This window comes from Pagrus major, chromosome 15 (genome assembly GCF_040436345.1).
Source record: "Pagrus major chromosome 15, Pma_NU_1.0".
NCBI classification, from domain to species: domain Eukaryota; kingdom Metazoa; phylum Chordata; class Actinopteri; order Spariformes; family Sparidae; genus Pagrus; species Pagrus major.
In genome coordinates, this window is record NC_133229.1 from 3,261,331 (window position 1) to 3,282,935 (window position 21,605).

Consider the following 21,605-nt stretch of genomic DNA (forward strand, 5'->3'; position numbering starts at 1 on the left):
AGATTAACAGGTGGACACCGGGGAAACACTTTGAAAAAAAACACGTCATCACCATGACGCGTACCGTCAAGCCTCTTTTGAAGCCGCGGCATCGGCTTGCTGTGTGAATTATACTCTGGTTCGCCTTTTATGCTGCTTGGCTCAACAACCAACGGCGGAGAATTGGCAAACCGCCGCTGCGGCGATAATGCGGCGTCTCTGTGTGAAAAGGGCTAGGGATTCAGCCAAGCTCTCCACATGAACCTGGTTAGCTCTGGCGCTCTCAGACTGAAATTAACATCCCAGTGTCCAGATGTGAAAAAGCTGGCAGCGGCCCACCAAGCACAGGGCTCTCACTAGGTTGCTTTCAATAAATAAAGCGTGTACAGTCCTATATAGTTCCCTTCTTTAAAATAGGCTTTTTTTCCTTCTTTTTTTCCTTGGTTCATGTCAGCGTGTCAGGCCTGGACGAAAATGAGGACTCAGATGCAGAGGATATCACTTATAAGCACACTTTATTGAGTTCGGCTCCTTCTTTGAAGAGTGACAAATGAATAGGCTATGAAACACTTACTATATCTCTGAGGCCTGGCTAGAAAATCGCGGAAGAACAAAACTTCCAAAAGGAGGGAAAACACTCATAAAAGGGGGGGACAAAGAACACTAGAAACAAGGAAAACAGAAGACTAGACTAGAAATCAAAAACTCTCTCAAGGAGGAAAACAAAAGGCTAGATAATAACTCAAAACGCTCCCGAAGGAGGAAAACCAAATCTAAGATAAAAGGGACAAAAGAAAACGGCTCACCAAAACAGGAGGCTCTACAACTATATAATAACAGGGCAAAAGAAAAAGGCTCACCTAAACAGGAGGCTCTACAACTATCTAACACTATCTAACACAAAATCACTCCAAAAACGGGAGGACAGAAAGCAGTTACAACAAAATACAAAACAAACCCTAAACTAGAAAATATTATCAAACAAAAAATCACTCTTAAAGAGGAAGCAGAAAACAACTTACGTGGCGAATAAATTCTCGTGGCAAAACTGACTATGACTATGATTAAGGGCTTGGGTGCACGGACTAGGACGAAACACTTTGGCACAAGACAAAGGGAAGACGCCGACTATAAACACATGAGGGAAATGGGGAACAGGTGGAAACGATCAGGGATCAGGTGAGACAATCAGACCGGTGACACATGAGGAAGGGCAAGTGACCTGAAACGAGAGGAGAGTTAGATTTCAAAATAAAACAGGAAGTTACGAGACAAAAACCCAAGACAAGACAAACCTCACCACGGTGTGACACAGCATCTCAGTCCTCAGGCAATGACCGTTGCTTTTCAAATGTTTAATAAGCCTAGAGCGCATTAATTAACGCACAAGCAATTTCTGTTTTTTTATTGGTTCATTCACTGTTGTTCACGTTGTCACAACCTGGCTCAAAGGCTGTGCCAAAATAGGGAGACAAACACAGGTGGCTACAAGCAATTGGTATTTATTGGTCCCACAATCATGAAACAACCAAGGAAAATGGGTAAAGATCAGTATCAGTAGTGAAAGCATGTATGGGTGTGTGACAATGTATGTGCAGATCAAAAGAAAGGAAAGGAAAATGTGCTGCCATCAGGCCTGCTGGTTAGCAGGAATCAGTCCCAGAGAGAGCACGCCCGCAGAATGAGGAAGATCTTTACAGTCAGAGGACACTGGCTCAGGTGTTGCTCATGCAGCTGACGACCCTCCATTCAGCACCTGCAAAACACAACCCTCAAGAAACAGGGACCCCTAGTGCCTGGGTGGAGGGATCGTCACACCCCCACTCTTAAAAAAACTGGGGTTCCCATCTGGAAACCCAGACAGACACGGTGACAACATAACAATCGACCAATAATTTTTACCAGTAATTCAAGATTTTACTTTATCATTCAGAAATTGCTCTGTCCAAACATACAATTTATTTTTTACTAAATTTTTTCCTTTGGTCTCATAACCCTTTTATATACTGCAACCCATACTCACGACTTCTGCAGTGACCCTCCCCTATATCAGCCAGCCAATCTCCGCCCTGCAACCCGGTACCCCTGGAGCGCCTGGAGACACAACCTTAAGAGTAGCCGTGGAAAAAGAAGGGGAGACCAGGAAGATCACAAACAGGAAATATCTCATGAACAAGGTGCTCTTGACAGAGCATCAGCCACAATATTTTCTGAGCCCTTAATGTGGCGGATATCCAAACAGTATGCTTGCAAAAACAAAAACCATCGCATCAGTCTGCGGTTCGGACAGCACAAAGAATGAAGAAAAGTTATCGGGTTATGATCTGTGTAGACCACCAGAGGAGCACTGGACTCGACATAAACTTCAAAATGTTGCAACGCCCACACGAGGGCAAGAGTCTCCTTCTCTATGACAGAATAATTTAACTGGTACGAGTTAAATTTCCGAGAGAAAAAACACACAGGACGTTCAACACCATTTCTGTCAGACTGAAGCAACAGCGCACCAGCACCTACATCACTTGCATCCACCTGCAGCTCAAACAAACGGTCCATACAGGGTGCTACAAGGACAGGAGGTGAACACAAGACAGTTTTAACATTTTCAAAAGCCTGTTGACATGAAGCTGACCAAATGTATTTTGCTTTAGCTTTCAACAAATCAGTCAAAGGAGCTACCACAGTTGAAAAGTTCCTGCAAAAACTGCGATAGTAACCCACCAAGCCCAAAAAACGCATGAGCTCCTTCTTGGTGGTGGGCACTGGATATTGCTCGATCGCAGTCACCTTTGCTTGCACTGGCCGCACCTGCCCTTGCCCCACTACCTTCCCGAGGTAGGTAACTGTAGCCTTAGCGAACTCACACTTAGCCAAATTTACTGTCAGGTGTGCTTCACGCAGTCGGTCAAACAGCTTCCTAATGCGGTCAACATGATCTTCCCAAGTATTGCTGTAGATCACGACATCATCAAGATACACCGCACAACCATCCAGCCCAGACACAACCATATTCATGAGACGCTGAAAGGTCGCCGGTGCATTCCGCAACCCAAAGCTCATCACAGAGTAGGAGAAGAGACCAAAAGGAGTTATAAAAGCTGAAATCTCTCTAGCTCTTTGAGATAGTGGAACCTGCCAATAACCTTTGAGTAAATCAAACTTACTGACAAATTGAGTTGAGCCCACCTGATCCACACAATCCTCTATGCGTGGAAGTGGAAAAGCGTCAGGTTTAGTTACCCCGTTTACCTTACGATAATCCGTACAAAACCTAAAACTTTTGTCAGCTTTTTCCACAAGCAAACAAGGAGACGCCCAGCTGGAAGATGAAGGTTCAGCAATATGATTGTCAAGCATATACTTGATTTCTTTCTCCATTACCTGGCGTTTCTGCTGGGACACCCTGTAAAAACGCTGCCAGATTGGCTGGGCATCACCCACATCAATGTCATGCTCTATCAAACGTGTACAAGTTGGAACATCATCAAACAAGCACAGATAGTTTTTAATCAGAGCAGACAGTTGGACGCACCGCTCCTTGGACAAATGTCCAAGCAATGACTCCAAATTACACAGCGTTTCTGAGTTCTTTAACCGGCCCCGCAACAAGCTCTCGTCAGGTGAAACCACCCCATCATCTTCATATACTAACAAGTTAGCAGCCGAATGCCTCTCCACAGTTTCTGCCATTAACACCGGTTTCACTGTCTGCTGTTGCCCACTCCCCCCTGTTGCACAAGACTGTGATGCCCGGGTGTAGTAGGGTTTTAACAAGTTAACATGGCAAAGTTGAGTGTCTCTTCTACGCTTTGGTGTTGATAACAGATAGTTCTGCTCAGAAACCTGACGCAAAACTGTGAACGGACCGTGAAATTTAGCCTGAAATGGAGAACTGACAAGTGGTAACAAAGCCAGAACCTGGTCGCCTGGACTGAATTGGTGAATTTCAGCTTTACGGTCATAAAGATGCTTCATTTTGGTCTGCGCTGAGGCTAAACTTTCTTTAGCCCTTTCCCCAGCCACGTACAACCGATGCCGGAAACCATTAACATAATCAATCAGGTTCTGAGGTGGTTCGGGTTGTGCGACCGGATCATGCAGCAGAGCTAATGGCCCACGCACTGTATGCCCAAACACAAGCTCATTTGGACTGAACCCAGTGCTCTCCTGCACAACCTCCCTGGCAGCCAGCAACAACCACGGCAGCCCCTCCTCCCAATCCTGATTCAACTCAACACAATATCCCCGCAACAGAGACTTCAGGGTTTGATGAAACCTTTCCAATGCGCCTTGGCTCTGAGCATGATATGCGGAAGCCTGATTATGTTTCACTCGGAGCTGCTTCAACACTTGGGCAAACAAGTGAGATGAAAAATTGGAACCCTGATCACTTTGAACCACTTTTGGAATTCCAAAGACTGAAATAAATTGTGTCAGTGCTTTGACCACAGATTTAGCAGTAATGGTACGCAATGGATAAACAGCCGGATATCTGGTGCTTTGACACATTACTGTAAGCAAATAATTACTTCCAGATTTTGAACGTGGCAAGGGACCAACACAATCAATTATCAGATGCTCAAATGGCTGCGCAATCGCTGGAATGGGAGACAGAGGAGCCGGCTTAATGTTCTGATTAGGTTTTCCCGTCATCTGACAAGTATGACATGTTTTAATATACCCAGACACATCCCTCTTCACACGAGGCCAAAAAAAATACCTGAGGATATAGTCGTACGTCTTACGGACCCCCAAATGTCCTGACTGGTTGTGCGATGCTCTCAGAACCTCTTCCCGAAATTTGGATGGGACAACAACCTGAAAAACAGGATTACCCACAAAAGTTTCCCCATGGGGCACCCATTTTCTCACCAGCAATTTGTCTTGCAGCAGATAACCTTTTGCAGCACTCCGCCCATCAACATTTGAAAGCACTCTGTCAAACAGCCCACTAAGCGTAGGATCAGCCCATTGCTCTGCCGACAGGTCGCTGCGGGAAATAGACAAGAGAGAGTCAGGTATAGACACAAAGAAAGCCCCCTTGTCCTCTATGCTACTCTGCTCAACTTCAGGTTCTGCCTCCCCACGGCACATAGCCCGTGTAACTGCGCAAGCTGTGAAAACACCAGGAAAACACTGCGCACTCTCATCAGGTACCGTAACAAAGGGAGAAGGGGTTACTATCGGAGCTGGCGGAACATCAGCCCACACACGGCTACCAGCCAGATCATTCCCTAGGATGACATGAATGCCTCGGATTGGTAGTGCGGGACGCACACCCATAACCACCTCGCCCTGAACCAACCCACAGTCAAGCTCCAATTTATGCAATGGAACAGGCAACACAGTTAAACCCATTCCCCGCATCAGAATGTAATCCCCAGTATCAGTTCCCTGAGAAAAAGACAGTGCAGAACTCACAATGAATGAATCGAAGGCCCCAGTATCTCTCAAAATTTTCACCGGTACCTTGATACCACTCCCTACCAGAGACACATGGCCGTCCGACACAAAAGCTGAGAAATCAGACTGCTCCAGGCTGCAATCCGCTCCAGGCTTCATCTTTTCATATGGGGAAATGACGCCGGGAGAAGTGATCTTTCCAACAGAAGAAGCAAGTGCGACAGGCTTGACATGCCCGCTACCAAACCCACTTTTAGCACTGGACTTAACCGGGCATTCAGCTTTCCAATGTCCCCTGCCCTTGCAGTAGTGACATAATTCAGTCGGGTCAACCTGCATCTGACCCCATGTAGCCCGTTCTGACCTACCCTGGCTAGGACTAGCTCCTCCCTCCCACCGTTTACCTGCTGGGCGAAAGTTGCTACCATCCCCCCTGTACCGAGCATCATCCCGAGTCCTGCACTCGCGGTCACCACGATGCATCAATACATACTCATCAGCCAGAGTAGCGGCCTCGATAGCCGTCCTCACTTTCCGTTCATTTATATAAGTAGCAATGTGACTGGGAACAGAGTTCTTAAATTGCTCCAGAATGATCAAGTCACACAAAGCCTCATAAGTATGAACCCCCAGTGAAGTACACCAACGATTAAACTGAGTGATTAACTCCCTGGAAAACTCCATATGTGTCTGCTTACCTGACTTCTCCCAAGACCTAAATCTCTGGCGATATGCCTCAGGCACCAGCTCATAAGCCTTTAACACAGCAGCTTTGACGGACACATAAACCTTGCTTTCAACTGCACTAAGCGCAGAATAGGCCTCCTGCGCCTTGCCTGTCAAAACGCACTGTAACAGTAACGTGCGCTCAACATCAGACCAATCCCTACTCTCAGCCACTCGCTCAAAAAGTAAGAAAAATGTGTCCAGATCTCGCTCGCAAAATTGAGGAACCAAACGCAGATTACTGGCAACATCAAAAGCACGTGAGGGCCCAGAAGAAACAGAGACCTGCCCTACGTTACCCACATTAACCAAACTTAATCTGCGCTCTTCAAGTTCAAGTTTTTAAATTTCCATTTGCAACAATAGCAATTCTTTGCGCTGCTCAAAAGTCAACCCAGTACTCACCCCAACTTCAGAGACAGACACATCAACCGTGTCTAATCCAGAACCACCAGCATACAATTTAGGCTGGAGAACACCCGCATCCAACAAATTCTCCTTTAGAATGTTCTTCACATTCTCCTTTAACCGCCTATCACCGACATCCATCCTAAAATGTTCGGCGATTTTTACTAATTGCTCCCGCGAACAACGCTCCAATAACTCCTCTGACGGAGCTCTCAAAAACTCCTCCAGAGTAGTCATAACTGAGGGAACAAAAGGACTAACTTTACCTGTCTGAACACAAAAAAACTGATAACACACAAGCAACAGAGCTCAAACGGCCCCTACACAGCCAAACCAAAAAAAACCAGGCCACAGCCCCGTCCCTCTAACTGCCTAACCAGAAACTACCTAACTCCCCCCTAGTCTTCAGGCGCTACTTGTGGTGGGTATTTATGCACTGTAACCCGCAAACCCGGTGAAGCAACCAAAATATGGCGACTCCACCTGCAGCCCCGGACGTGCTCCCAAGACAACTGCTTTAGCCACTTTCGTCACCACACTATCAAAGCCCCCCCCAAACGAACCCCAAAAGGAATTCGCTCTTAAGCCTAACCAGGGACAGAACAGCAGCAACACTATGGCTTGCAGAGAACCACCAGAACTCAGTGCCACAACCTCACCAACAGAACTAGCTCGACGACAACACATCCCTCAAAACAAAACATGTAACTCAGTAGGCTACAATTGATTGCATTTAACCAAAAACACCACAACAGACTACTCAGAGACCACTCTCGTCACTTGTCTCCCAAATGATTAGTTGCCACCCATTCACAAAAACAAGATGCACAACTTACTACACCTGACCCGACGTCACACCAACATTACACCAAGACATCACAGTCTCTGCCCATTCTCAACCAGCAGAACTGTGCTTTACAACCGGGTCAAACAACAACTGGACGAGCCCCCATTTGTCACAACCTGGCTCAAAGGCTGTGCCAAAATAGGGAGACAAACACAGGTGGCTACAAGCAATTGGTATTTATTGGTCCCACAATCATGAAACAACCAAGGAAAATGGGTAAAGATCAGTATCAGTAGTGAAAGCATGTATGGGTGTGTGACAATGTATGTGCAGATCAAAAGAAAGGAAAGGAAAATGTGCTGCCATCAGGCCTGCTGGTTAGCAGGAATCAGTCCCAGAGAGAGCACGCCCGCAGAATGAGGAAGATCTTTACAGTCAGAGGACACTGGCTCAGGTGTTGCTCATGCAGCTGACGACCCTCCATTCAGCACCTGCAAAACACAACCCTCAAGAAACAGGGACCCCTAGTGCCTCGGTGGAGGGATCGTCACAACGTGAAGTGTGCGTGTTGTTGGCATCTCTGACTACATTAGCCTACTAAAACTAATTTTCAAAAAAATCTGCTGTGGTGGTATTTTTCTTCCCAAGTTCCACGTTAAGAGGATCATGGTATGGTCAGGGGGGCGTTTGTTCAAAAAAGGTTGAGAACCACTGTGTTAACTGGTCAATGACATTCAATAGCAACGTGACCAGAGTGAAGCGCGTGAATCGTGGAGCTCAATGAGGCGGAGCTGAGCGCAATGCGCTGATTGGAGGCAAAGATGCAAACCTTGCTATTTGAATAGGCGCCTTTCTTTCCAGGGTCTGTACTATAGACTGTATATAAAAAGGGTCTGTACTATAGACTGTATATAGAAAGGGTCTGTACTCACATGTGTTTCATTTTGCGACTTCCTACAAATTGTTGTCTGTTGAGACTGTTCCATGTTAATTTGACCTTTGTTGAACTGGATTTTAGATCCACTAGTGTGGGTCAAGGAATCGTAAACCTGTGAAGCTGTACATTACATGACTTTGTTTTTATGTAACAGTAGTGACAGAGTTCAAGGGAGACCTTGAAACTGTCACAAACTGCCTGTGTTCCCTCCATATTTTCCCAAGTTCCCACAAGGCAGGCACCTGTTGGTCTTTGAAGTGTCATAGGGAATCTCAAAACAACAAGATTAAAACAGCATATAGGCAAATAAGAAAAAAGTAGAGTACTTGCCTCGATTCAGACCTTTGAATCTGCCCACTCTTGCGAGTTGATTGATGAAATGTGAAGATGGAAATGTGCGATGACTGAGGAACTGTGACAACTTGATAATATTAGGAAAACAGTGGCCTACATTAAATTATATTTTTTTTATCCAAAACATAAATGCAACATTTACAATGTTAGCTGTTATATATTACAGTGTATATCTTTTATTAACACAAGGTTCGTAAAGTTAACAGTGACAAAATTTATTTTTTGCAAAAAATGGATGCAAAAATTACAGTATTGACTGTCATATATAGTTACGGTATTTCGCTGTTCTAAAAATTGTATTTAACCTTTTTAGAGTTTACTGTTTTTTACTGTAGTCGTTTTGCAGTTTTATACCGTAAAATCTACTATTGCGTTTATATGGCCATGGGAAGATGCATACACTGTCTCTTAGCCATGCTGTCTCTCCACCCCAACTGGCATCTTTTGTCTTTGGTCTTTTTTCAGTGTTTTTTATCAACTGATTTTGGGCTGGCCAGACGTCTTTTCTCAATCACATTAACAACAAATTCTGGTTGTCAATGGATGTCCAAATCATAGCCAGTATGAATGTCTATTCTCAACTAATTCTGGATGTCAGTGGATGTTTACATAATGGCCTGACTGGACGTGTTGCGGCTTCCAAACACAAACTTTTAAAGCCGCTGAGAGTATGAGGTTGGGTCCTCTTCGTAGATTTGTGACGCGCTATAGTAGATTATGATAAAGATACGCTGAGATCCAACAATGCTTTTGGTGCATTTATTATGAGACAAAACAGCACAGAGCTATCACAGCGCAGCAAGGATGGATAAATGTAAAAATGAGACTGGCGGATTAAACAGGAAAAAAGGGTGATTAATGAATGAATGAGTAGCGGTCAACAAAAATTACGGCTACTCCCAACCCTGACTCTCTCTCTCTCTCTCTCTCTCTCTCTCTCATCCGCTTCACAGGTGAGTGCCCACCTTTACGCACACACACTTCCGCACGCACACACGCCCACTCCCAGGTGAACCATCCCCTCTGCAACACACACACACTCAAACACACCGTGCTGCTCATCTTCAGCCTGTATGTCTCTTACACACCAGCCCCTAATTATTAGGTCTCACATAATAATTCACATTTCAAAACACAATAGGAGACATAATAAATCATCATATCAATTTCAACGATAATGCAAAAATGTCTAATAAATTGCTCAAGTCCATGAAAAGGTCATTACACCAAATAATCCTTCTTCTGGTCGTCATGACCGATTAGTGCAAAGTCCAGCTCAAGTCCGAAAAAAACACAACGTCCATATAGAGGCCAGCAACGTCCTCATGCTGCGTCCTCCTTCTCCAGCAACAAACACACCTTGGATATGGGTCTGTCCAAGCAACTGGTTCTTGTTTTAATCCGAATTTGACGCACAAATCCCTTGCGATCTGGAAAAGTTTGCAAAACACGTCCCATAATCCAAGAATTACGAGGTGCAGTACTGTCCATAAGCAAAACTAGATCTCCTGCGACAAGGTTTCTCTGGACCCCAGTCCATCTCTGTCGTTCCTGTAACAGAGGCAGGTACTCCTTTGTCCAGCGCTTCCAGAACAGATCAGATATGTACTGGACTTGTCTCCATCTTCTCTGTGCGTACAGGTCTGCTGCTTGGAACTCTCCAGGTGGTAATGAAGGCTGGTTTTTAAGCAGTAACAGATGGTTCGGCGTCAGTGCTTCCAGGTCGTTAGGATCTGTGGAGGCCTTGGTGATGGGCCTACTGTTAATAATGGCTTCCACTTCGCAAAGAACTGTGTGGAGTCCCTCCTCATCCAAGCGTTGTACTTTGAGAGTGGAGTTCAGGACTTTCCTCACTGATCTAATAAGCCTTTCCCACACTCCTCCATGATGTGATCCAGCAGGGGGGTTGAACGTCCACTTAATGCCCTTTTGGAGTAACACATCATGCACCTGTGCCTGGTTCCACTGCGCAATCGTTGTTTTTAGCTCACGTTCTGCACCCACAAAATTTGTCCCATTATCAGAGCGCAGCTCGCGGACCTGTCCTCTTCTGGCTATAAAACGCCTTAGTGCATTTATGAAGGAGTCAGTGTCCAGAGAAGGTGCCACCTCGATGTGAATAGCTCTCAATACAAGACAGGTAAATAGGACACCATACCTCTTCACTGCACTCCTCCTGCTCCTCACTTCGATGGGTCCAAAATAATCAACCCCTACACATGTGAATGGAGGTTCATCAGGCTTGAGTCGGTCTGTGGGCAAGTCTGCCATCTGCTGGCAAACTGGAGTGGCATTAAGTCTTCTGCAGATGGTGCACTTGGACAGAACTTTCCTAATGGCAGTACTTGCTCCTGTCATCCAGTATTTCTCCCTGAGCTTGGACAACATGTGGTTGCGGCCGCTGTGTCCTACCTCTTGATGTATATTTCTCAGCAGCAGGGTAGAAATATGAAGGTCTTTTGCCAGAATGATAGGATGCTTAGACTCCAAAGGCAGTGCTGCTTTGCTGAGCCGTCCTCCCACACGCAAGACTCCATCCTCCAGCCTTGGACACAACTTGTACAGGTGACTATTTTTCTTGACATTTTGTCCCTTTTCCAGACACGAGAGCTCCTCAAAAAACTTTCTCTTCTGGCAAAACTGAATTATGGCCAGCTCAGCCTTGTCAATGTCCTCCACTGTAGGAGCACCCAGGACAGCTGCACCTTTAAATGTGCACCTTTCCTGCTCCATCATTCTCTGTTGCTGCATGCTCTCTTCACTCTGATTGGCTATTAGCCTTTTTCTCTTCCTGATACAGGACCACAACCATTCTTTGTATTTCAGCCACAACGCCACAGCTTTCTTTAATCGGATCCACGAGGAATAATGATGGATCAGGTGAGTAGTGGGATCCTCTTCAGCTTGTACAGCATTGACAACAGCAGTTTTCTTCACCTCTGGATCGTCCTGGGGGAGATGACTCACAGGCTCAGGGTTCACAGGCCATTCTGTTTCAGGTTGGCAAAGAAACGGCAGTCCTGTTAACCAGAGTCTGTCCTTCAGAAATGCCTCCACTTTGAGCCCTCTGGATGCTGCGTCTGCTGGATTTTAAGCTGTATCCACGTACCTCCACTGAGCAGGGTGAGATGATTTCAGGATCTCCGAAACACGATTGGCAACAAACACCTTAAATCTGGAGCTTTCGTTGTTAATGTATTTCAGCACAGAAGCACTATCAGTCCAAAACACAGATTCCTGAAGACTCATGTGTAGTTCTTTCTTCCACAGGACATCCATGCGACTGGCCATTGTTGCAGCAATCAGTTCCATTCTTGGAATTGTAACTGTCTTCAGCGGGGCAACACGAGCCTTTCCCATAATGAAAGCACTGTGCATTTGGAGGTGCTCATTCTGTAACAGCAGGTAAGTGACTGTACCATAGCCTTCCTCAGAAGCATCGCAGAAATGGTGTAGTTGCGCAGTAATAACATCTCCAAACTCCAGAGGTTTTAGACATCTGGGCAGCTCAAAATTGTCCAGTAGGTGGAGCCCTTGCACCCACTTAAGCCACTCTTTGGAGACAGTCTCTGGTATGGGATCATCCCAACCAACTCCTCTTCTGCACAAATCCCTCAAGATCCTTTTTGCTGTCAGAACAAGGGGACTTAACATGCCCAGAGGGTCATAAATGGAGCTTACAGTAGAAAGGATGCCTCTGCGGTTGAGTGGTCTGTCCTTCCATACAATTTTGAATTTAAAGGTGTCTGACTTGATACACCACTCTACACCCAGCACTCTTTCAATGGGCACAAACTCCCGGTCCAGGTCCAACTGCTCCATGCCTTTAGCTCTGCGGGGCTCTGGGATGGTCTTGAGCACTTCAGATCTGTTACTGTGCCACTTGGTCAAACAGAATCCCCCTTTAGCGCACAGAGACATGAGCTCATGACAGAGGGTCAGTGCCTCCTCCTCTGTTGCAACTGCCACCAAACAATCATCCACATAAAAGCAGTGCTGCAGCTTGTCCACTGTCTCCTCCTTATGCTCATGTCCAAAATCCTCTGCACATTTCCTGAGGGCAAAGTTGGCACAGCTAGGGGAGGATGTAGCTCCGAAAAGATGTACCTTCATCCTGTATTCACATGGTGCTTGGTTCAAGTCTCCTTGTGACCACCAGAGGAATCGCAACAGATCAGCATCATCTGGGGGCACTTGCACCTGGTGAAACATAGCTTCTATGTCAGCCATGATGACCACAGGTTCCCTCCTGAACCTGGTCACAACTCCAATCAGTGAGCTGGTTAGATCGGGCCCTTGCAACAGCTCTTCATTCAGAGATTGTCCTTTGTAACTGGCACCACAATCAAACACAACTCGGAGTTTTCCCTTTGTCGGGTGGTAGACACCATGGTGCGGTATGTACCAGACCCTGCCATCACTTCTTTCCAGCTCTGCATCAGGAACTCTTTCAGCATAGCCTTTACCAAGCAGATCATTAATAAAGGTGTTATACTCCCTGTAAAACACTGGATCCCTCTGGAGCCTCCTCTTCAGATGGTTTTGACGTTGTTCCACTACTTTCCTGTTATTTGGCATGCTGATGTTTGAATTTTTCAAAGGCAGGGCGACCTGGTAGTGACCATTGACATGTTTGGCTGACTTTGTGACCATGTCCATGAACCTCAGGTCTTCCCTGGACAGACCCACTTGTTCCTCCACAGCAGATTCTGGAAAGTCCATCTTAAATTGCTGTTGCCACAGTTCATCCAAATTTACAATGGACACACGATTCACAGTTACTGGCTGCTCACCGTAATTGGCCTTTCCACCGTTTCCTGTCAGTGGTCCATTTACCGTCCAGCCTAGCACCGTCCTTATAGCGTAGGGTCCATTGTGCTCACTGCGGATGACTTCCAGCGGTTCCATGGCTCGTGGAACATTCGTTCCAATCAGCAACTCAATTCCAGCCTCAATCTGTGGTAAGGAGATGTGTTTTAAATATGGCCACCTTGTCAGATCCTTATTTGTGGGTATGTTTGCTTTGTGGACTGGCATTGACAACTGAGTGTACGCTTTTGGCAACTCAATGAAGCTGTCATCTTCAAGTGCTGCCACCTCCAGCTCTGGCACGATGTAGCTACTGACCACCTTCTCCTGCCCCATGGTCCTGAGAAGAATGTTGGCTCTCTTCCCAGACAAATTGAGCTTCTGCTTCAGACTCTCAGTACAGAACACCGCAGTACTTCCCTGGTCCAAAAAGGCGTATGTGAGAATGATTTTATTGCCCTTCTTCGCCTTCACTTGGATCGGCACGATAGGAAGCTTGCAATCCATCTCACCAGCCCCTGTAAGCCCACTGGAAACCAAGGTGTCGTCCACTGTAACCTGGATGCTTCTCTCAGCCAGTTCTGCCGTTGCCACACTATCCTTATGGAGCACAGTTGGATGTCTTAGGCCACACTTCGAGCACGAAATCTTCCTTTGGCAATTTTTGCTTATGTGTCCTATACACAGGCAGCGAAAACAAGCACCATTTTCCTTCAGGAAGTCAATTTTCTCTTTGTGTGCCATTTTTTCCAACCGTGCACACACATCCAATGTGTGTCCTCCAGTGCAGCAGGGACAGATCTTCTTCGCTGGTGGTTTTATGTATGTAGCTTTATTCACAGGATGAGCTGTTCTCTCCACACGATTCACTGTGGTAGCGAAGCTGGTTCCTCTGATGCTGGAGCGAGGGGGAGGTTTGTGTCTCATTTGTTTAGTTGTTATAACAGTGTCCTGAATGTTTCCAAACACAGGGTCTGTCAAGATTTTTACCTGTTTTTCAACAAAGTTGGCAATGTCCACAAACCTTGCTCTCCTGTTGTACCTTTCCTGCAGGTCACATGCGTCGCACCTCCAGCGGTCTCGGAGTTTGTACGGCAGTTTTTTGATGATTTCCACCATGTTTGTGGGTGTGTCCAGATCATTTAAATACTGCACATCCTCCAAAGCGTTGCAGCATCCACGCAGAAAGAGGCCGTACTCCTGGAGGGCTTTCACATCTTCTGTTTTAATAGTGGGCCATGACAAAGCTCTCTCCATGTATGCTGCTGCCACCTTTTGCTCATTGCCATAATGCTCTTTCAATAGAGCCTTTGCCTTCACATATCCTCTGCTCGACTCAATGTGCTGACAGCTCCTCACTAGTCCCTTTGCATGCCCTTTGGTGTATTGTTCAAGGAAGTAGAGTCTGTCACAGTTGTTGCTGGTGTTTCGCTCAACTCCATTTTCAAATGCTTTAATAAACGAATGGTATTTGAGTGGGTTACCATCGAAAATGGGAATTTCCCTTTTTGGGAGTGCTGAGAGGCAGTGTTGTTGCATCAAGAGTGTTGAAATTTCAGTTTGTTTTCTCATTATGTCCAGCACACTGTCGTTTTGTGATGCATCAGTTTGTGTAACATTGGTCACAGGATCTTCAGGAGTGGCTAGATAACGTTGGAGCATGTAAGAAGGACCTGGGAGATGTTTTATGTCAGGTAAGTGAGTGACTTTAGGCTTCACAACTGTCTGCGTGGTTTCAATTGCGTTAGGTTTTAGTTTAACTGGCAGTGATGGGACAAATTCCGTAGCATTGATGTTAAGTTGTTGTTTTGAGCATGTCTTTTCATAGTATGAGTTCATCCCATCTGAAACCTTTGACTTTGATTTACTGCCAACACTGCTTTGTGATTTTATAACACTTAGTTTTGCCATTTCCTCAGCGATTTCATTCTCCAGTAAAAGCTGTTCTCTTCTTTTGCGTAGCTTTAACTCCTCTTCATCCAATGCATGTTTTTCCTTTAATGCCTTTTGTTTTGCTGCCAAAATCGCAAGATTTGTTTCCGTTTTTAAGCGAGCAGATGAGCGTGAAGCCAACGATAAGGAATGATGTGAGCGTGATTTCTTGGTTGCATTTGAGATGCTGTCACAGGGCTGTAGTTCATCCTGGGGATCTTGTTCAGTGGGAACAAGTACTGGAGGGTCAGCAACAGACAAATCCTTGCCTTTTTCGACAGGAATTTGTGCTGCGTGATTTATTTCCTTTGTTGGTTGCTCTGAAGTATTTGTCTGAAGTGGTAATTCATTTGAGTTTTCATGTGGATTTTCCTTTATCCATTTTTCCACTTCCTTGCATTCCTTGAATGCATCAATGTAAGCCATAATGCTAGAAAAGCACTCTTTTTGTTTTTTACCTTCATCATCAGGAAGAAGTGGCAATACTTCGTTGTGCAGGTCAGTGGCCTTTTTACACAGTGCATTCAAGTTATTCAGTTGTGAGGGGATTTCAGTTACATTTTCTTTTGATTTCATGTGCGCTTTTATTTGCGGAATAAGCTCTTTGATTTTATTAACGGCACTTTTGCGCTCATGTTGCAACCGTTCGATTTTATTTCCCATAGCTTTGGCCGTCAGTTTGATTTCCCTCTTTTCACGTTCCATATTTGAACATTCAGCATCAGCGTTTATTTGACTCATTTTCGTTAGATTGTATTTTTGTATAAAGCAACACAATCACATTTCATTCAAGAGCGTATTCAAATCCATCCATAGACATTGCATTTAAATTCATTGACAGAGCAGATTCGATCCAAGCATTTTCAACAAGCAGTAGGTCTTTAGACAACATCAGCCGCCACATATACCACAAAGTCCCGACATCACAATCCAATAAAGCACGGAGAATATGCGCCACCATCAATGCGCCAATGCAACCAGCGTATCCATTTAATACATTGTCCTCATTTGACACAATGCATTCCAATCGAAGCGGATTCCTCAATCCACAAACATTAACAGGTTCAGGCCTACCTGTTCCCAGGTGAATGGATTGCGTGGTGTGGCACTTAGCTGTGGCTCCTTTGTTCTCGGGCTAGTCGGTGCGTGACGACTTGGTTCTTTGATGCGGCTTGATGATTTTCATTAAACGCCTTTTTTGTTGACAAAATGTTGCGGCTTCCAAACACAAACTTTTAAAGCCGCTGAGAGTATGAGGTTGGGTCCTCTTCGTAGATTTGTGACGCGCTATAGTAGATTATGATAAAGATACGCTGAGATCCAGCAATGCTTTTGGTGCATTTATTATGAGACAAAACAGCACAGAGCTATCACAGCGCAGCAAGGATGGATAAATGTAAAAATGAGACTGGCGGATTAAACAGGAAAAAAGGGTGATTAATGAATGAATGAGTAGCGGTCAACAAAAATTACGGCTACTCCCAACCCTGACTCTCTCTCTCTCTCTCTCTCTCTCTCATCCGCTTCACCGGTGAGTGCCCACCTTTATGCACACACACTTCCGCACGCACACACGCCCACTCCCAGGTGAACCATCCCCTCTGCAACACACACACACTCAAACACACCGTGCTGCTCATCTTCAGCCTGTATGTCTCTTACAGGGCGTCTTTTTTCAGTGTCATTTATCAACTAATTCTGGTTGTCAGTGGACGTCCAGATCACAGCCAGTACGAACGTCTATTCTCAACTAATTCCGGATGTCAGTGGGCGTCTAGATTGTGGCCTAACTCGACCACTTTTCTCAACATCATTTATCGACTAATTCAGGTTGTCAATGGATGTCCAGATCATGGCCTGGCCCGACGGACATGATATCAACCTGTTTTGGACGTCCCCAGATGTTGCCTGCTCAGTGGGGAAGAGGATATAAAATCCTTATTTGTAATACAAGATTGAAGATTATCAGTTCCTCAAAACATGCAATCTATGACCAGAATTATGAACACCCAATTATTTCATCCATATGTGATTGCTGAGAATCCCATCAAAAACACATGGATATTAGTATGGCTTTGTTGGTCCCCAAAATAGGCCTCATGGTGACGCCTGGGTGAATTAGTCAAAGCCTTCTCCAATCAGCTCGTTAGAAAACAATAGGGGGAAACATAGATAAGGCTGTGCAGAGATGGCATCTGTGTTGGAAGTAGGGAGATTTGGCATCGAAAAAATAAAACAAGAGAAAGAAGTGATGGACAAGAAGATTTGGAAAGAAATCATGGATTTTAAAATCCATAAGATTTTACCAGAAGGATTGTCGAAACACCAGAGGTATAGTATAAAAAGAAGAGCCTCAACTTATGTGCTCAAGGGTAAGTATTGAATTGATCTACCATCATTTACAATAAGTACATTTGTTCTGTTGTATTAAGACTAAAATGTTGTAATGTTGTTTTTGTCCAGATGGATGTCTGTACTACATATGTAGGCGCAGACAAGACAAAAGCGAGCACCTGGCCAAAGTGGTTACCTCAGCCGCAGAGGCAGACCTGGTATTTCAAGAACTAAACTGCAGTCCACTGGGCTCCCACTGCGGTGTTGAAAAAACCCATCATGCTATAATAAGTCGTTATTACTGGCCTGGAATGGAGGCTGACATCGGCAAGTGGGTAAGTAAGTCACCCAAATTTGCCATTGAGTTTTTTACATTTTTATTTGAATATTTTTTGGCTTCAGGTTGCCCAGTGTCCAGACTGAAAGACTGTTTCGCTACATGGCCTCCCTACCAAAGGGGATATCAGAGCGAAGCGGCTACGTTTTATTTATCAGGGAAACGTCCCAGCTTCAGTGAGCAAAAGCGTTATGGTCTGTGCCAGTCACTTCACTGCCGGACTGCTTCAGCAACCAGGGTCAGGACTGGACGCTGGACTGGCAACAAGATTGTCCCTTAAAAGATGGATCCACACCCACTGTCAATGATGGAACTGCAAGTATTTAAAAAGCAGTGTAGTTTGTGTTACTTTGGCCGTTTAGCACATGAGCTAACGCTAACGCTAACCGTCGATGTAAATATGAGGCTGAACTAACGTGAAGTTATCAATGTTGGGCTTACTGGCCGTAGTATTCACGATAATGTTAATGTTACCAAACGTTAATTTGTCATATCAACACTCTTTTAAAACATGACAGTGAATTGAGAAAATGAATTAGGATATTGAGATTTTATCGCTTCTAACCGGCCGGTGAACCACTGTTCGGCCGTGAACATGGAGAGGAGATGGGGTGAAATGTCTCAATTGTTTGCGGACGGTGAGCTGCTGTTCCGCCGTGAACAAGCAGAGGAGATTGTATGAAATCATCTCAGTTGTTCGCAGATGGTGAGCTGCTGTTCCCCTGTGAACAAGCAGAGGAGACAGTGTGAAATGTCTCAGTTGTTCGCGGACGGTGAGCTGCTGTTCCGCGGTGAACAAGCAGAGGAGACGGTGTGAAATGTCTCAGTTGTTCGCAGACGGTGAGCTACGTTAATTCATTAGCATGTTGTGCTAAAGGACAGTGACCTGCACGTTACCTGCAGTAAAGCAATCATTACTTTGTTTTGGAGCCGGAGACAGGGGTCAGCTGCTACATGTCTGCTGTGCTACTATCAGTTATATGCAGGCATGGACACAGAAAAGTTGCTTCGCAAATGTGTATAGCTCGTTGCCATGGTCACGCGATGCCGTCCTCACGTCTTCCGCCCAGCAGGAAGAGGTGGGCGGCGCACGCAGTAGCTCATTAGCATAAAAGGGAAAGGCACTCAAACCAGCCGCTTAGAGCAGGGCTGTGAAACTGGTGTGTAAACACCCCTGCTGTGCTCAATCCTTCGGTTTTTTCGACCAAAGCATGTTACTATCATTCCATTTAGACATCAAGGAACCATGTCAACAAGCAGAAATGAGCATAATATGTCACCTTTAATAAAGGTTATACTTATTTGTGTTATTAAACCATCACAGTGTCGACATGGTGCATAGACACTGCGGTCACAAGTTGATCTGGCCACCTCTGCGTCCCGGAGGTGGCTGTGTGTATGCTATGAAGAGTGAAATAGGCTGTACTGCCATACACCTGTGTGGTTTCATTGGTGTGGTGGGCTAATTGCTGCGATATGGTTCTCTCTTTTCCCTCAATGAATATGAGTTCGAGTCCCGTATTTTTTTTTCTTTTTCATTTTTCGTTTAAAGGGTTTCATAGTTCTTCTATGTGATGCATGTTTACTCAAATAGGAAGCGAAGACGAGTAAGTGTATTTAATGAAGATTTATTAGAGATTAACATTCACAGGAAGAGCAACTATCCCTTTTCCTGTTTACAATGTCTTCCATAACAACCAGCAATGTTGATACAGCGACTGAGGGTTAGACACGTCTACTCAAACAGGAGCCCAACCATGGATCAGGTATGTTTTGCACAGAGACAACCTGAACAAGGAGGCATATCAGAGGACAGCTACGTCTTCTCTTCCCGTTTTCAAATCTGCTGTGGCTACGGCAACCACTGACGCATTCGGCTCATGGTCGCCAGCTAACATAGCCCTGCGTTAATCCGAAACACCGGCTTTCTGTGTGAATTACACACTGGTTCGTCTTTTACGCTGGAGCTGCTTGGTTCTGTGTGAACAACCAACGGCGGAGAATTGGCGAACCGCCGCTGCAGCGATAATGCGGCAACCCTGTGTGAAAAGGGCTACTGTGTCTGCGTGAGACTTGACTTGACTTGACTTGACTTCTCAAGCTCCCGCTGCAAAGTATCAGCCTGCTGTCTCACAGTGATGACTTTAGTTTCATACTTTTGGCTGATATCACTGATCCTGTCCAGTGTGTCTTGGACTAGGTTGTTCTTCTGCTTGGTTACACCCCGCCTTTCCAAATCCCCGCTGTTCCAAAAAGAGACTTCCATTCTTCGTAATGGCGGAGTTTCCCATTTTTTCTAAAGACCCCGCTATTCCACAAAGGCTACTGGGGAAACCCTAACCCTAACCGTATTGGGAAGTAATTTGAAGGTGAAAGTCAGAACAGCGTTGTTTTGGGCGGAGGGTCGGAACAGCGGTGTTTCGGAGTGGGGGTGTTTCGGAATGGAGGGGTTTCCTAATGGAGGTGTTTCGGAATGGAAGGCTGTCCCCCTTCTGCTTCTCCATCTGGAGCTCAGCAGTGAACTTCCCATAGCTGGATGTCTGTACCTTTTTCAGCTCCTCGTGTTCTTGTAGAAGAAGTTTTCTTTGCTGGACTTCCTTCTGAGTGGAGAAGCTTGTTCTTCTGCTCCTCCACCTGGAGCTCAGCTGTAAACTTGTCCTGGCTGAGTTCATGTGCTATTTGCAGCTCTGCATACTGTTTTTCAACAGTTGTCTTCTGCTGCATTTCCTTCACAAGATCATGCTGAAGGGTGTCAACCTGCTGTCTGACTTTAATGACATCAGTTTCATACCTAAGATAAGATGTTCCTTTGAAACTCAGAGCTCACACGTGTCCTTAACGACTCTTTAAGGTCACCCCCACACAGAGTTTAAAAGCCTGCCAACTCCCCTCCAGTCAGTTAGAACTGAAGAAGCCTCTTGGATGAGATCTGAAATGTCTTCAAGAAACTGAAACAAGTCCAGTTGCCTATGATACAGCATTTAGATTTACCATGACCTGGATGACTGAGAACCTTCCTATATACCCCCACATAAATGCTATTGTTCAGTCAGTGAGAACATGTTTTTAGTGGCATGTGGTTTTAGAAACCTGTTACTAGGCTTTAGCTTTCTGTTTTAATAGAAGCCAGTGCTGGGAATAATAGTAGGTCCCCTAAATGCTGAAAAAATATGTCTTGCATAATTAAGGTACTGTTAAAGACAGATGTGTGAAAATGATAACATGGTACAAAGCAAAAGCCTAGGGTGAGTTAAGGTAATGTGGGAAATCAGGCAATTTAATCACTGTAATGATTTGATTTGTGCAAAATCAACAGCCAATCACCAAAAATGATCTTGAATTGTTGCAACACTACCTGCCACTAAACAATGGTTTGGATTGCTCTGACATCAGTGTGAGTGGTGGGGGCCTGTTTTGTGTCTACAGTGTTAAGATAAATGTGTGGTAAATTCAGTAGCATAATATAGTACCATAATATTCAATTTCTCAATTATAAGGCCATTAATAAAATAGAAATTAGGTTAGAACCTGTACTACTGGATCATAATAAAGTGGTTTAACCATTGGTTGAAACAAAAAAGGTAGAGTAATGCTTTGTT